Below are 19,010 nucleotides of genomic sequence, written 5' to 3' on the forward strand. Positions count from 1 at the left end.
GTGAACCAGTGAAATCTCAGAAATTGTTAGTAATACACTTTTGACTGTTTCAACCAGTAATAAATAACTGGTACATTCTAAAAGACTAAATTTAAATATCCATGATGCATAGTATCTTAAAAATTAAAGAAGTTAATAAAGTTCTGAATATCTTCTGAATGAAGGGAATGATGTAGATATTTGAAAGTAGAAACAGGCAGGGGTTGTCACCCTTGTCTCTTCAGCAAGTAGGGTGGGAATCCAGCCATTTTGAATGATGTATGGCGTCGGTTACGAGGTCGACTGAGCGGCCATCAGTCAATGAGAGCTTTGCTCTGCTTTTGGGGATGCACATCGCAAACTTTCGTTGTCCATCTAACGGTCCTTGGACCTTTACATTTTATAAGAAACTTTTAATTTTATCCCACAAAGTACTTTTTCTGGTAATAGTTATAAAGTATATAAAGTTTGTTATAAATTAAAAAAGTTTAGTTATACAGTATATAGAGTTGAAAAGTGACAAAGAAAAAAAAGAAAATTTGTTGTAAAAATAAAAATAATGACTTATAGTGAAAGTTAAAAGAAAGTTACTTATACTAATTATATTTTTTGTATTCATAACAAAAATCTTTGATGAATCTGAAATGATTAACATTTTACTCGGATAACAAACCCCTTTCCATCTCAGTTCAAAAAACAATATTATTTTTATTTAAAGAAATTTTGTTTACTTAATTAAATAGTTCTTTTTTTGGACAAAAAATTTCGGACCAAAATAATATTATTCTTTCTTCGCAAGTTGATTAATTTTGTTTCTGTATTTTCGTATTTTTCCATTATCAATTTCCATATGATAAAAAAATTCATCTGCAAAGTTATTTTTTCTGTTTTATTTGAAAAATTTTTTACGCAATAAAAATGCCTTACATCAATGTTTCCTCAAGATTATTACAGCGAGACAAAAACATCTCTTTTTGTTAATTACTACGGTTTTATAATTATTTTACGATATTTATTACAAGGGCGGGAGGTGATTTATGATTTTCCTTTATGATAATCTTAAATTAAGAAGTTGTTATAATAGTATAAGAAAAAAGCGTAAAATTGTTGATAGCACTGTTTACAATAAACATTATTTTGTATTTCAAGTGTTCTACAATGTTTTGAGCCAGCTTGGTAGATAGAATTTGAAACCCTGGATATGTTCAATTTTATAAAAAGCTTGAAAATATTTATATTTAGAAAATTCTATATTGAAAATAAGAAAATATCCAGAAAATATTTTTACTTGAGAGTACTTACACTTAAAACATTAAAATTATTGCATATTAAATGATTTAATTTTTAATGTTTATTTTTAAATGCTTATAACAAACTATAATAGAACTAACAATTTCTAAATTCCACCCTCTTATGTTTATTATTTTAAAATCCTATTTAACGTTCAACGTTGAAATAATAGACAAAAAATAAAAATAAAAATAATAAAAAAACTGGTTAGAATATGAAAAACGTTATAATATAAAAAACGTTATGATAACGTAAAGAATATTCCCCAACAGCATCCTTATTAAGGTGAGAAAATTTGAGCAGAGGGGAATAGCAACGAAACAACGATGCTCTCATTTTGATACCTGAGAATCTGTTTTATTTTGGTCCAACACAATTTTACTTTTTCTAGGAAAATTATTATTCTCTTTTTTTTTTAAGAGGATCTTTTTTCAAATTACACTAGGAACGTTTTATGGTGGTTCTTCATATTTAATCGTTGGATTCTTGATTTGTTTTAAAAATTCTAACAATACATGTATGTTTCGTTAAAATAATACAAGTGGACTGAAATAAAATTACATGATTAATTTTCAATCACTACTGTTTCTATTTAGGAATATTACATAATTCTTACGTATAATTCATTTTTTTGTTGCATCTAACGTGGATGTGATGGCCGTTGTGCTGATGGCGATGATGATGATGGTAGTTGTGATGACGATGGCAGTAGTGGGGATGATGGTGGGAGTGGGGATGATGGTGGTAGTGGGGGTGGTGACGGTGGTAGCGGGGAGGGTGGTGCCGATTTTAGAGTAGAATACATTTCAGCATACAAATTTCGTGCAAAAATTCTCTCTTCGGCACGACTAAAGTCTGCCCAAAAATGTGTTCCTCTATCCTCAATACGAATTCTGGTATCATGGACTTCTATACTATTTTTTTGGGCTACTGAAGAATGATGATTACATTGGTTTGATGGACAACCAGGATCACGCGGGGCGAATTGTAAGGGAGGCCCATTCATTCGGATTTGTGGACGAACGTTATTATTTCCTTCATTGTTCATCTGCACACTTAATTCTGTAAAAAGAAACTTGTATCGTTAATTTATACCTTGAGGTCCATTTTCAAGGTCATTTCAAGGTCATTTTTGATTGCGGATTTGAATTAAACGAAAAATTTTACGTCACAAATGCACTATGGAAATCTTGTTTTTGGGACCATGTAGCGGTTAAAAATCAAGGTCAAATATCCAAAAAACAATCAGGTGCGTTTTTTCGGAATTATCGTAGCTTTGTGGGTGAAGCAAACACTTAAGATGCTTTAAAACATTCGATTAAATTTAAAAGTGTGAACTACCTTTACCACCTTGTTAGCCATGACCTTTAGGTCAAGTTTCAGGGTCATTTAAAGGTCAAGACGATTTTTTAAAATATAAATTCCTATTTTAAACTGCGGACTCGTAAACAACGGGAAATTATACGTGAAATTTCATATTTTAAAATCTTAGATTTTGACGTTTAGAAAGTCATATTTAGGTCAATTATTTAAAAAATCCTTAGAAGCATTTCCTAATCTGCTGGATTTTTTCACAAATCTCAATCATGAAGGTGCCTTTAACAAGTACAAGATAAGTTACATAAATTTCGACGACCTTGTCTAACTTGACCGCCGAGTAAGGCAAGGTATTTCCATTTTTTAGAATTTTTTTTTTTGAAAAAATGACGTAGACCTTCATAGACCTTGGAAATACACTCGAAGGTCAAGTTAGTCAAGGTCGTCGAAGTTTGTGCAAATTTCCTTGTTTTAATCGTGTTGGCCTTCAAATTACCTGGAAAATTGACCTAAGGTTCGAGGCTGACAGGGTGGTCACGAAAAAGCGCATCTATTGTTTTTTAAACATTTGACCTTGATACTTGACCTCTTCAAAGATAAAAAAAACCGTAAAATTTCCCGCTCTATTTAAATCCGAAATCCAAAATAGGGGTTTCTATTTTCTAAAAATTATGTTAACTTGAAATAACCTTAAAAATTAACCTCAAGGTCATCTATAGATCTATAGATTAAAATGGGTCACCCTGTACATAGGTTAAAAAGCCAGATTTGATGTAATAATCAGATGGAACTGTTGATAGACTTAGCTCTGTTTAGATTTTTCCTAAATGGGATTTTTCTGATACTCGTATATAGTTTTGAAACAAATATTAATCGGGATAGGATACGGATTAGAGCGAAAAATGTTTATTTGCAGATAGCTGAAAACTTTATCCAATGATATATAGATTTTAAACATTTGGGTTGACCATTTTAATCGACGCACCCGAATTTATCGGTTTTTAAGAGGTGATACAAAAAAATTGTTAAGACAAAAGTTGTTTAGGAGAAAGGGGGCCATTTACCTGTGTAAAGAATTTTGACCTTAAGCTTTAGTTTTAAGGTTATTTGAAGGTCAAAGTATTTTTCTAATGGAAACCTCTATTTTTAACACCGGATTCGAAAAGAGCGGAAAATTTTACGTCTAGAATGGTATTTCAAGAATTTTTGTTCATGACCTTTAGAAGGTAAGATAAGATCAAGGTCAACATTTTCAAGGGCGTTGTCACATTGAAGTTGAATATTCCTCACAAAGGTACATTAACTACGATTATTCTATCAGAAAACGCAATTGAATATCGCAAATACAGTTTTTTAGCATTTAATCTTGCAATGTCCTTCTGAAGGGCATGAAAAAAATTTTAGTAAGATTTCGGACGTAACATTTCCAGCTCTTTTCGAATCTGCTGTGAAAAATAGGGGTTACCATTTTTAAAAAAAACTTTCACCTTCAAATGACCTTGAAAATTTATTTTAACGTCAAAAATAATTGCACAGATAAACTTTTGTCTAAACAAATTTTTTTGTATTACCTCTTAGAAACCAAGAAATTCGGGTGCGTCAATTAAAATGGCCGACCATGTATATAATAATTGTTTTTATAATCACCAATAGAATTAAAGATGACGTGCAAGGTTGAAAGAAACAGAGTAAAAAAGATCTTCATTTTTTTCAAGTAGAGAAAAAACTAATGAAATTAAGTCAGTAAAAATCCTGAAATATCTCTTTCCTCGAGAGACCTGCGTCTGTAATTCTTTCTTCGATAGAAGGTGCGATTATTTCACATTAGAGAGAAACTTAAGCCGGATCTTACAACAATTATGAATTCTACAAAATATCTTATAAAAATTAAATAGACTGGTGTCATTTTTTCGCAGATTCGATTAAATGTATTGGTAATTTAAGAAAAAATTATTTCAAGATTTAAGAGATTTATTATGATTTAAATATAATTTCAAGAAATTTCAAAACATTTTAACGGATTCAAAGAGATTTTAAAAGGTTTTCTGGTAAATACGAGTTGAAGTCTATGCGGCTTATGGGACATTCAAATATTATTTTGAGAAAAGCGCATTCATTTCTTTCATCTATTTGAAACAGGGCGCGCAACTGTTGGTTCTCGCGCCGCGCGCTCAATAATATATATCGCGCTTCACGCTCGATTATGTATTTCCATCGAGCCACGCGCTCTTTTTGTATTTCCCCATATTTGTGCAAAGACCTTTCAAAATTAAAGGTCAAGGCACTGACAACTGTAATTTAATGATTGTGAATTCTCTTTTGTGAAAGCTCCTTCGGCTTTAACGAACACATTTTCTTCGCACATGGGTTATTCTCTACGCAGAGGGCTCTTTCGAAAAAAGTAAAGTTGAAAACTAGGTTTTTAAAATGATTGCTTTCTAGTAAGCATAAGGTTCATTACCATTAAAACAAGAACTTATCAAAGTGATCACGCCACAAATTTATTTGAAAGACTTGTGGCGCCTTTTGACATCAAACCCATAAACTGGGAGAAAATAAATTAATTTTCACAAATGAGGAAACTTCTAAAATAACCCAAAGTATTTTTAATTGATTTGAATCTTTCAAAACTGTTTAAAAATCTTAACAATCTCAAAGAATTTGAAAAAATACTTTAAAATATTTCAAATCCTGTAATAATTTTGTAAACTAATCCTCTTAGGATCAATGAAATTAAAAGTTTAAAAAATTCAAAAAATTTAAATTAACTTTAAAAATTCAAAGGGATTCCAAAAGTTTGAAAGAATGCATTATCAAATAATGAGATTTTATGGTGAAAAAAAAACAATTCAATTTTTTTCCAATTTTAGAAACCCTACAAAATACATCACTTCTCTTGAATAAATTCTTTAAAATCCATTAAATTGACTGATTTTTATAACTGGCATAAGTAAAATAATTCAAATTATATTTTTCAACTTACCAAGGAAATGATAAATTATGTATGTTATTTAGAGTTTATGTTTTTTTGAACCAGCTACTCAAAAATGTTACGTTAGACGTCGCTTTTTTTATCTTCAGTTTTTCAATAGCATTTCCATTTATTTTTTTACTCCTTAGTATTGTCGCCTTAACTCTTTTTTAAACCTTTTCTCTTCTTTCAAAAATTTGGTCGGTGGATTCGATTTTTTACTTTTACTTTTGTCCATTTCGCTATTTATTTTTCTAATAAAAACAGAACCGCAGGAGAAAAATGTTAAAATTAATAAATAAACACGATTTCGATTGAAAATAAATTAATTTTATACTCTAAATTGAGCGCATTTTCAAAATATTTGATACATTTTTTCCAAGATATAAAAATTCTATGTACGGTTATTCATAGTGCTCGGAAACTCGAAAAATTTATCCTCCTAACTTTTTTCCGCAAGCCTTTTCTAAAACCCTTCAAGAATATTATAACAACTTTTTGAATTTTGTCGAAAAGTTGAAAATTCCAATTTTGATCGCAAAAAAATTTTAGAAAATCAAAAATTCCATTTTTCGGTCAAACTATGCAAGATATGAAAAAATATGAATGAACTAAAATAGCGCGACCTGAACAGATCTACAAATTTTTTATTAATTACTTTTCAACAGGACACATAGCTGTTTTTTTAGTCTTAAAAAACAACACTAAAAATAAAAGAATTAAAGTTTTGGACAAACGGCACAAGCTATAAAAAAAATTAAATAGAAAAAGTTGCTCTTCCAAAAAATAGCAAAACCCTATAAAAATTTGTCATAAATAATTTTCGATAGGACACTTAGTTTTTGTTTTAATCGTAAAAAATAAGATTAAAAACTAGAAAAAAATTTTTTGGAAAAACGACACAAGAGACGAACTAAATTAAAGTACAAAAGTTCTTTAACAACATTTTTCGCCTAAATTATATCTACATTAAATATAAAAAATTAAATTTATGCAAAAACGACACAAGTTGCAATATAATGTTTTATAATAATTTTTATTTCAATAAAATACGCATTTTTTTAATCGTATAAATTAGGCAATGAAAATACTTTTGTTCCAATACTAATGCATCTTATGAATCGTAATAATATAAATTTATTGGAACGATATACATTTTTTAGTGTGGCTAAGAATGAAATTTAATGTCAAATAAGAAACAAATATTAAAGTGATCATTAAAAATAAGATTTGTACTTTATTTTGCAATATCTGAATAAGCAACACCAGACCGAGATACAAAAATAAATATAAAATACATTTTATATCATAGAGTTAAACATAATGTAAATAAGTTCGTACTTTTGACGTAATCAAGTGCAAGCATATGATACGTGATGAGAATGTGTTCGTTAAAGCCGAAGGAGCTTTAACGAAAGAGAATTGACAATCATCAAATAACAGTTGTCGATGCTTTGACCTTCCATTTAAAAGGCTTGCAAACAAATATTGGGTAAATACAAAGACCGAGCGCGTATCGCGTGATGAATGCATTATTGAGCGGAAGCGCGAGATCAATATATTATCGAGCGCAAAGCGCGAGACAAATAAATTATCGAGCGCAACGCGGGCCACGCGTACAGTGCTTGATGAGGATGTGCCCACACAGGGGGCAGATTTTTTTCGATTAATTTAGGGAAAAAAATTATTTTTCATTGTGTGTTTATATGATTGAATTAAAAAGCTTTATAAAAATTAAAATTAAATGTATCTAAATGCACTTATGGTGAAAAATCACTTTCGCCCATGTTATATATAAATAAAATTATTTCTCGACCCATGCAATTGTTTGGCCCTGGGCGTGCAGACATTTTGTCAGCTGACGCCACAATATGAAACGACAGTAATTTATAAAGTCTTATTTTTATTATTTAAATTAATAAAAATAATTACCAATGGCCAATTTCAATATCTCCTATAACTTTTTAACGAATTTTTAATTGTTTAAATTAATCTTACTTATTTAAATAATTATTTATTCCCAATTTTTTTAAATTTTCTTATTTTATACATGAAACATAATAGCTGGTCATTGTTTGAAATAGTAAATTTGATTAGAAATATGATATAATTATGTAAACAAGTAATCATGGCTCATTTTTAAAAATTCTAAATATTGAGTCAGAGATGTCTTTATTTTTCTGAAATTGGTATCCTATACTATTTTTTGTTAAATAATTACATAATTTTTGTACATTTCTTTTAGTGTTTCAAAACTTTCTATTTGTTTATATCATTTTTGTTTTCTTAAGCACTTTTTTCGATAACTTTTAAAAATAATATAAAAAAGAATACATAAAATTCTTTTTCTGACTATATAGTATATAGAAATAATATATTCAACATTTTCTAATCGTTTCAACAAATATAATTTTTTTAAACTATTTAAAAAATATATATTTTTCAATCGTATTTTATGAATTCAACATAATATGAAATGATTTCAGGGCGTAGTGAATTCTGTTTAAACCTTCATTTCATTGTTTAAACGATTTTAATTCATAATCCACCCATTTTCAATTTAAAGGAAATTCGAGAAAAAAAAAACATTCATTGTATAAAAAATGGCATAAAGCTTTTAGCAGAATTTAGTACTCAAAATTATTTAATATTATGCTTAAAGCATAAAATACGATTTTTGTAATATTTAAAAAAACATATTTTGTTTAACCCTAAATGGTCACCGTGGGTGAAATTCACCCAAACAATTTTTCAAACTCTTCGTAGAGTCTGTTAATTACTTCAACTTTGCTGGTATGTTACAATATTTTAATGGGCAATTTTGGTAACAAAAACTATTAAACCTTTTGTTTTAAACCTTCAAGAATACCTAAATATTTTTTTTTTCGATTTTTAGAACTTATTATTACTGCAGGATCTTAGTTTTTAGAGCTTGGGTGAATTTCACCCACTGTGACCTATATGATATTCTACTGAAGTGTGACCATGTAGGGTTAAATAAATAAATTTTTTGTACACAATTGAGAAATAATTAATGTATTCTTTCTATACACTATACAGTCAGAAAAATAATTTTATGTATTCCATTTTATATTATTTTTCAAAAGTTTTCCAACGAAAGCTGCTTAAGCAAGTAAAAATGTTTGAAACAAACAGAAATTTTAAATTGATTACAAGAAATGTAACACAATTATGTATTTATTTTACAGAAATTAGCAATGCATACCAGCTTGAGAAAAAAGTTGAAATTTCTGGCTCGATTTTTATTTATTTTGAAAATAAGCAATAACTAATGATTAAAATAATCCATAATGTTTTTGAACAAAAGTAATATTCCAAACAATTACTAACTTTTACATTTCGTAAAAAAACGAATTTTTGACATTTTCCAAGAAAAATAATTGTTTAAAGAAGTTACAGTCTTTAAACATTTAAAAATTGTTTTAAAAGTCATGGGCGATATTCAAGTTGTTAATTATTAATTTCATTGATATTAAAACATACCTATTTTCATTGTCTTGTTTTTATAATTAAACAAGGACGCATTCTACAAAAATATGGGTATTAAACATTTTATTGCAACTTGTTTCGTTTTTCATAAAATAAATTTGTTTACTTTCAACGTTACTTCTTACGATTTAAACCTTAAATACGCATTCGAGCGTCAAGTGGTTCCAAATTTTTTTAGATATAATTAACACTAAAAATTGTGTTAAATAAAATGATATTGTAGCTTGTCTCGTTTTCCAAAAAGTTAATTTTTTATATTTAACATATTTTTCTAAAAATAGTTGCAAACAAAACTTTTATATCTTTACTGGTTGAAGAACTTTTGCCGTTTCATTTTTTTCGTCTCTTGTGTTGTTTTTTCAAACACTTAATTTTTCAATCTTATTTTTTATAATTGAAAGAAAATCTACTCTTTTTATCCAAGAATTATTAATAACAAATATGAAGATTCTTTTTGGGTGAACATTTTATGTATATTAATTTTTTTGCGTACCTTGTGTCGTTTTCAAAAAAATTTAATTTGTTTATTTTTAATGTTATTTTTTGTGATTCAGGCGAAAACTAAGTGTTCTTAAAAAAATATTAGTGGCAAATTTGTAGCTCTTTTCTAAAAAAAGCAACTTTTTTCGATTAAATATTTTTCATAGGTTGTGTCGCGCGTCCAAAAACATAATTACTTTATTTTTAATTTTGTTTTTTACAAATATAACAAAAACTATGTGTTCTATGAACAAATTGTTTAATAACAGATTTGTAGATATTTTTTAAGTGCAAAATTTTTGTCAATTGAACTTTTTTTTATCTTGCATAGTTAGATTGAAAAATGAAATTTTTTAATTTTCATTATTTTTTATGCGATCAAAATTTGAATTTTTGATTTTTCAAAAAACTCAACAAGTTTTCACAATGATCTTGTGGGGCTTTCAGACAGCAATGTTTTTCTTATCTTGACTCTTTTTCGTATCGTGCGTGTTTGGTTTAAAATGCTAATTTTCTTTGTGTTTATTATTATTTTTTTTTTATTTTGAAAATTCTACAACTCTAAAAAATTCCTTTTTATTGAATTAGACATTAGGATAAGTTGTTTAAGTTTGCGAGTACTACGAAAAGTCATACATAAAATTTCAAAATGATTTTAAAAATTCTAACATAATACTTGTATGATACATTACGACAAGACAAGAGTGGATTAAAATAAAATGATATAATAATTTTTATGCACTATTATTTCTATTCGAAAATATTATTTAATTCATATTTTGCTTCTATTACATAGGACGATTATGTGGTTGCCGTTGTGCTGCTGATGATGGTGGCGGTAGTGGGTTTGTTGGCGGTAGTGGGGATGTTGGCGGTAGTGAGGATGGTGGTGCTGATTTCAAAGTAGAAAACATTTCAGCGAACAAATTTCGTGCGTAAATCCTTTCCTCTGGACGAATAAAATCTGCCCAAAAATTTGTTTGTCTATCTTCCATACGAATTCTGGTATTTACGACTCCTATTCGATCTGTTGGGACTGATGGAGGATGATGATTTGATTGGTTTAATGGATCACTAGGATTACTTAGATCACGAGGATCGAATATTACGGGAGGCCCGTTCATTCGGATTGTTGGACGTCCATTATTATTTTCGTTATTATTCATCTGCACACTTAATTCTGTGAAAGTAAAATAAATTTGTGAAGTTTGTGTGCCTTGAAAATATCACTTTTAATCAATTGAAGAGTTGAAGCGGGAAAGACTAATCGGTTATAAGAAGAACCAATCAATTGCCGATCCGAATTTTTTTTTTAAGTTTCAAAAGTTACGTTTGCATAGGTGGATAAATCCCGTTGCATTTAAGAGCAAAATTTTTGGCAGAGAAAAGAAAGAGGACAAAATTATGAGAAAATTTTGTTACAGAAATAATCCGCTATCTTCCATAACTTTCGAGTTATGATATATTGAAAAATCTTCACTTTTTTGGGATTCTTAGAGAAAAATCACTAAGTTTCAAAAAAACACTGTGTAACTTTGCACCTTATTACTTCATGGTAAAGTGTTTAAAATACAATTTAATTTATATGCAATCATTTGCGATTACAAAAAAAAACGACATCCTAACTATAATAGGTTATGAGTTATGACACCACAATATTGGGCATTTTTGCCTGTTTTTACGGGCAAAATGAAATCAGATGTAATCCAATAATTAAACAAATTATAAATTAATATTTGTATGTATTACTATGTATGGAAATACATACTATAATAAATAAAAAAATTGTAATGCAGAAAAATAGTCCAAACATATTGCGTACAATTTATAGAAATCACGGCAAATTAAAATTGTCTTGGTGGTAAGTACGGAATTAAATTTAAAAATGAGCTTAACCCCTTCGGTGGCATTGACGCAAAAGGCGTCAAACTTCTTTTTTTCTATTTAACTTACTCCGATTTTACATTCAAGTCTTTCTCGACGGTTGTTGGGGTCACTGAATCCGAATCTAAAGGAAAAATTCGAAAATTCAAAATGGAGGATCCAATAGGGCGAAACAAAATACAAAAAACGGTTTAATTGAGATAAATCTTGGTACTTGAAAATTGGAAAATTTAAAATGGACAGACTAACCCATATAAAGTAGATCCTACTGCTGGCTTCGTAGAATTAACTGACTTAGCCGTTTTTTGTATTTTCGTCCGCCATTTTGAATTTTCGAATTTTGACTTTAATTTCGGGTTCAGCGACCCCAAAAACCCGTAAGTACCAAGATTTATCTAAATCAAGCCGTTTTTATATTTTCGTCCGCCATATTGTATCCGCCATTTTGGATTTCTGGATTTTGACTTCAGATTCGAACTCAGCGACCCCAAAAACTCCAGGATAAAAAATATTCCTGCCATTTTGAGCACTTGTTGCCAAATTCTCTCTGCGAAAGAAGGGGTTAATTAGAAAATATTGTTACAAACAATTATTAAACAACTTTTTTTCTCTTAAAGAATATATATTACATTTTTAATTAATTATAATTACTTTTTTTCCCCCAAAAGTACTCCAAAAATACTTAATAGTGGTAATGACAAGATTTCATTATAAACAAACATTAATAAAAAATATTTTTTTATTGATAAAAAAAAACATCTCGCACATTTTCAATCAATTACAATCATTTTTTTGACAGGAAAATACTAAAAAAAAGGAAAATAAGTAATCATAAGTGGTGAAAGCAAGCGTTTCTTATAAAAAATTATTTATTTATCAATGGCAAAATACGTATTAAACATGATAAATAAAGTAATACACTTATTCGGGACAAAATTGTCGAAATATGACCGTAGTTCCACTTTACGGTACGTTTAGATATTTTCTACAACAAAATCTCCGTTTTTAGTTAGAAATACAACAAAAATTTAATTTTGAAAACCTTGCAATGACAAAAATAATAGGTCTAAGAAATACATTATAAAAAAATACGCCTGAATTATCATTGAAATAAAATAAATTGTGTTCAAAAAATTCAAAAAAATATTTCCTTTGGCAGGAATTTTACATAAAACTGCTATTTTATATTTTTTGGGAAATTTTCCGGACACAATACAAGGATTTAGGGAAAACAGGTAAAATTAAAAATTGGTGGGTTTACATTTTGTTTTAATTCTGTAAAAGGTAACTAAATTATAATTCATAAAAAGTTATTCACAAGCACTTCTTCTACAATATTTGGAAAACCGCGCTTTTCCCATTTAAACTCTGGCGGACTGAAGGAACCGTAAGGAGCTTCTAAAAAGTAACCTTAAAGATACCACTGAGTCCCCCTTCGGGTTTTGCTTAAAAAAGTCAACAAAAAAAACAGCAAGACCAACTTTTAAATTGTTTAAATTCAAATTCTATGTTAAAATTTGCATTAAAAACGCTGGTTGTTTTTATTTTTTTAAGTTGGAACCGAAAGGGGACTCTGCAGAGGCTCCTTTCGGTTCCTTCGGTCCGCCATCGAAAACTGATTTTAATTTTAAAACCCTATTCAGGGGTTAATGTTGACTGATTTGAAAAACAGGGAATTTATTTTTCCGGAAAACGAACAAGGTGAGAGGCATCGAACACCAAAAATCAAATTTTTTCAGACCCAAGTTTAGAAAACCTAATTTATATACTACTCGAAAGTTTAGTTGTTAAACAATAACTAATTGTATTAATGACTGCACTTTTTACTTTTCAATTCGTTATTTTTATAAATGTGAATATAGAAAGCAAACATGTTGTAATATTCCTTATTAATATTATTATATATGATATCAAACTTACGAATAGAAATGAGGAAAATTCCTGATATTAGGAATTGAGCACCAAGAATTATCATTTTTCACACGAGTCACTTCTAGAGAACTAAAATCTTCTGCAAGTCAATTTTTTTTTCATAGGTGAAACAATTTCTTGCACAATAATAATCTGTTTCTTCCGTAGTTGCTCAAGATTACTTGGCTTTAAAAATTTCATACATTTATATTCTCACAGTAAAGAGTATCGTTTTCAAGGTCAGATCTCAGGTATCAAAATTTTATAAGCTTTATAATCCCGCATTTCAAGTACATTTTATACTATTAATCCAAAACAATTTTCTGAACTTATCAAACCACTTGGCCTTATTTTGTTGCGTCAAGGTTTTACAACAAGATAATAATTTTTTTTCTGAAAAAGTGATCACTTTTCGCCAGCTAAATAATTTTTTTTATGCTTTCTCATAATTACAGCAAGGGATAAATACTATCTCATTATTTATTGCCGCAGGTTTTTTGGGAAAACAAAATTCTTTTATAAACTGAATAAAACAGTATTTCAAATGCAAATTTAATCATTTATTTCAAAATAAACAATGTCTTTTTTACTGTAAAAAGTGGCTTTTAAACGAAATATCTTAATCTTAAACCTAGAACTTAAAGTCCCAACAAAGAGTGTCATAGTTTATATTTCAATCAAAAAACTTTAAATTTATATAAAACAAAAAGAATTTTAAAACTAAACTGACGAATTTTCAACAACTAAAGGTTTTTAACTTAAGAAAGAAGCAAAGGTTTGTCCTAATTGTTCAACCTTCAAGCCAATAGACGAATTTTCTGTACAAAAATGGAATTTTCAAACAAAAAATATGACTTCAGCCAAGAATTAATTTTACACGAAACTGATTCATTTTCACACAAGAAAAATAAAATTCAAAGAAAGAAGTTTATTTTTTTTTTATCAAAAAATGGAAATTCATAACTAAAATACATTTTTCTTAAAAAATGGAAAAGTTACATTTCAAGTAAAAAAATTAATTTGAAACCAAGAAAAGGCTTTTCCACTAAACAGTTTAATTTTGAACCAGACATAATCCTGCAATAAAAAAATTAAACAATGCAGCTTAACTTTTGCCTAAGTAATTGATCTTTAAATTGAAGAAGATTATTTTCAATAAAAAATATAAATCTCTAACTACAATAAAATGATTTCTTAACAAAGTGATTTAACCAAATGTTTCAAACAAAATAGTTGAATACACAAACAAGGGAGAAGAATTTTTAACCAAAAAAATACATTTTCTTAAAAAAAGAAATGATTACTAAAACAGATGAATTTTTAGATCAAAAAGATAATTTGTCAACAAAAATAGTTGACTCATCTGTTAAAAAGGATTTCAGTTGACTTTTCACGATCAAAATATGAATTTTTAAACAGGAAATGAGTTTCTATGGAAAAAAATTGAATTTTCAATAAAAAAATTCGTGTTTTCAACCAAAAAGGATAAATTTTTAATAAAATTGTTGAATTCTCTACCCAATAGTTGCATTTTTATTGAAAAAAGACGAAATTTCTTTTTAAAAAGATTAATTATTTTTAATTAAGAAAAGAAATAGCCAAATTTTCTGTTTAAAAAAGATTATAGTTACCTTTCAAGTTCAAAATATATTTCTTTTTGATAAAAACTAAGTTTCTAAGAAAAAAATATTTAATTTTCAATTAAATAAAAAAACGAATGTTTCACGAAAAAGGATGATATTTAAAAAAATTTTGAATTCTCTACCAGATAATTGCATTTTTACCCAAAAGAGATTTTTCTCTTAAAACATATAAATTTCTATTTGGAAGAAAAAATAAATGTTTAAAAAAAGAATTGAATTTTCATCCAAAAAAGATTCCAGTTTTTCTAAATAAAAATATGATTTTTCAACAAAAAATAAATTTATATCATAACAATTAATTTTTTCATCCAAAAAGATGAATTTTTCAACCAAAAAGGATGAATTTACAACGAAATAGTTGCATTTTTATACAAGAAAGATGACATTTCTCCTAAAACAATTGGATTTTTTTTTGTACATTTAAAAAAATAGTAAAATTTCACCCAGAAAAGATTTCAGTTCCATTTTAAATACTACAATATTACATTTAAACCGAAAGAAAATTGTCTACGAAATAGTTAAATTTTTATCGAAACAGCAGAATTTTTAATCCAAAAGAATGACTTTTTATCAAAATTGTTGAATTGTCAACCAGATAGTTGAATATTTATTCTAAAGTGACGAAATTTCTTTTAAATTATACGAATTTTCAATTTTTTTAAAATTTTCAAAAAAATAGTCGAATTTTCTTTTAAAAAAAATTATGTTTGACTTTTCACGTTCACAATATGATTTTTTTTTGCAAAAACTAAAAGTTATTTTTAAAAAAAAATTAAATTTTTAATTAAACAAAAAAAACGAATTTTTCACCAAAAAGAATGACTTTCTTAAAAAATGATTCAATGCTCTACCAGCTAGATGCATTTTTACCCGCAAAAGACTTTTCTCTTCAAAACAGATAAAATTCTATTTGGAAGAAAAAACAAATTAAAAAAAAAAGTTGAATTTTCACCCAAAAAGATTCCAGTTGACTTTTCAATGAAATTTCTCTTAAAACAAATGGATTTTTAATTTTTGAAAATTTCAAAAAAATAGAAAAATTTAATTCAGAAAATATTTCAGTTCCCTTTTGAACAATGTGCTTGAAGTTCTGAACGTTCAAATGAACGGAATTTGTTACTGGTAACTTTTTAATAAAAAAAGTGCTAAATATTTGTTTATTTATATTGGAAATAATTTATTATTAAAAAAGAATTATAATGCATATTTCAAATTACAGTTGCAACAATATTTATGGAAAAAAGAGAAATATGGAAAAATATTTCGTTCATTTGAACGTTTGGAACTTCAGGTACATTTTTGAACACCATAATATTAAATTTAAACAAAAAGAAAATTTTATACGAAATAATTACATTTTTAACGACAACATTTTTTGGTGGTTGTCCAAATTTGGTCGTTGGATTTTTGGTTTTATTTTCAGGAATTCTACACATTGATTTGATTATTGGACGTTAAACAGGATTTCAAATTTGATTTAAATCACGTTACAATTTTTTTTAAATTTAAGATTGTTAAATTTGCAAACAATCAATTGAATTTTTGTCCAAGAAAGAGGCAATATTTCTACTAAAAAACATGAACTATTAAATCGAAAAGAAAAATTATCACAAAACTTTTCATCCAGAAAATATTTCAGTTTATTTGTCAGCAACAAACTATGGATTTTAAACAGAAGCTTAATGTTTTATAACAAAATTTGAATTTTTAACCCAAAAAGAATAATTTTTATAAAAACAGTGAAATTTCTAACCAAAAAAGATGTCAAGAAAATTTTTTAATTTTCAGTCAAATAATAAAATTCATTACTAAACAGATAATCTGCAGGAGAAAGTTTTTTCGAATTTCCAAAAATTACCCTTTAGATGTTGCATTATTTAAGTACGGTCCCTCGCGATTGAACTTAAATATTTATAGTCATAACATCACCTTTTTGAACTTACAATTCAACTGTATCCTAAAAAAATTAGACTTTTTAGTTTTAAAATTCAAGTCTTTCGTTTACAAAAGACTTTTTTTTATTATTAGAAATTTAAATATATTGATGAAAATGCAATATATTCCGAATTGAAATCTTGATCGTTGGATATTTAATTCAATATAGCACCGATAATTTAATCTTATTTAAAATAATTTATTCCCCTATATGAAAAATCACACCATTCATTATTCATTATTACTAAATGCAAAATTAATTCGCAAAATTATTTAAAAGGAAAAATTTCACTGGTACCTCTAAATTATTAATATTTTTACCGAGAAATTCTTGACGGCCGATTGATTTCTGGGTTGAAAGACCGTAATTGTGTGAGAGCTTCGAACCTAGAATGAGTAGTGGATATCGATCCGGCAGAACGTATAAATATTTATATGTATATCGAAACCTCATTATTCTGTCATTGCTAAATAATCCCGCAGGATATATAGCATTACGAAATATTCTATTACTCTCGAAACCCTAAAAAAACAGCTGAACACAATTGCCAATAATTATTTCACTATATATAGAAAAATCGATTTTATTAATGTTCCAATTTTTCACATTTTCATCGAATGAAATGTCCATCCATTTTCATTAATAATTACTTCAATCCTCATTAGTTTTAATTCACGCAATGGCAACCAAATATCTTCAAAACAATCCGCCAATTTTTTCTTTTTTTTTTTTTAGAAAATATTTTTAAAATAGAAATTGAGGTAGTTTTGCGGAGATATGTAAATTCTTGGTCGAAGTATAATACCGGGCAGATATTCGGTGTCCCTATTTCCATGGAATATATTTTTTGCACGTCACTCACTCCAGCACGTGGCGCACAGATCGATCGAAATATCGCAGGGATTCTCTGGAGTCTGGCTCCCAGAGAAATACATAAATAAATGGTCCCTAGTGTCCCTAGTGTCCCTTTAAAATTTAAACGTGATCAAATCAAAATTTAATAAGAGGAATAAACAAATACGCACGCTACATGCGCGATTTTTTCTGTAGCCATCACGCAATTTTCAAATTGAAATATAAAAATAATTATTACTACAAAATTGTTGTCTTTCATAACAATATTGTTAAAAAAAAATAAAAGCAAGGACAGTATTTTTTATAATTGATGAAAAATTACATATTTCCTAGGTGGAAAAATTATACACATCAACATAACCTAAAGTTGTTCAAAATTGTAGGTTTAATTTTTGGAGTAAAATTATTTTTGTTTAAAATAATTAATTTACGATAAAAACAGCCTATTATTGCTTAAATATTTTTTATTTTTTTAATTAATGATTTTTCATCAACAATAGAAATGTTAGACAAAATATGCTAACATTATATAATAAAACATTGCTCCAGATTTAATATCCTAAAATTTTATGAAATCGAGAATCTTCTTTGAAATCTATCATGATTTTTTCACCAAAAATAGCATTTTCGATGAAAAACGTCGACGCAACCTAAAATTGTTAAAAATTTGCGAACCTTCATCGCAATATAACTTTTTTAAATTGAAAAAAATTTTAAATAAGAAAAAATAATTTAAAGATTCATAATCTTGTTAACAAATTTAATTACTTTTTCTGGAATTAAAATATTAAATTTCGATCTAAAACAATAATGTAATCTAAAATTCGTAAAAAATTATAAACCTTCTTTGAAATATAATGATTTCTAAATAAAAATGTCAAGTTTCGACAAAAAACACTAACGCAATCTGAAATTGTTCAAGCTTATAAATTTTATTATTTAAAACAAAAATCATTCGATTCAAGTCACATGATTTTTATTTGAAAATACCAGTTATAGGTAAAACAGAGGGACATAACCTAAATTGGGTGAAAACTGTAATTATTCATTGAAATATAATAATTATTAATTAAAAATACAAATAATTTTCGACGAAAAAACTTGACAATTATCAAAATTGTTAAATAATTATAAATCTTTTTCGAATGATGACGGTTTTTATTCTTAAATGCCAATTGTCAACGCAAAAAGACAACCTAACCTAAAATTGTTAAAAAACTAATAATATGCTTTG

This window comes from Belonocnema kinseyi, chromosome 10 (genome assembly GCF_010883055.1).
Source record: "Belonocnema kinseyi isolate 2016_QV_RU_SX_M_011 chromosome 10, B_treatae_v1, whole genome shotgun sequence".
Classification (NCBI taxonomy): domain Eukaryota; kingdom Metazoa; phylum Arthropoda; class Insecta; order Hymenoptera; family Cynipidae; genus Belonocnema; species Belonocnema kinseyi.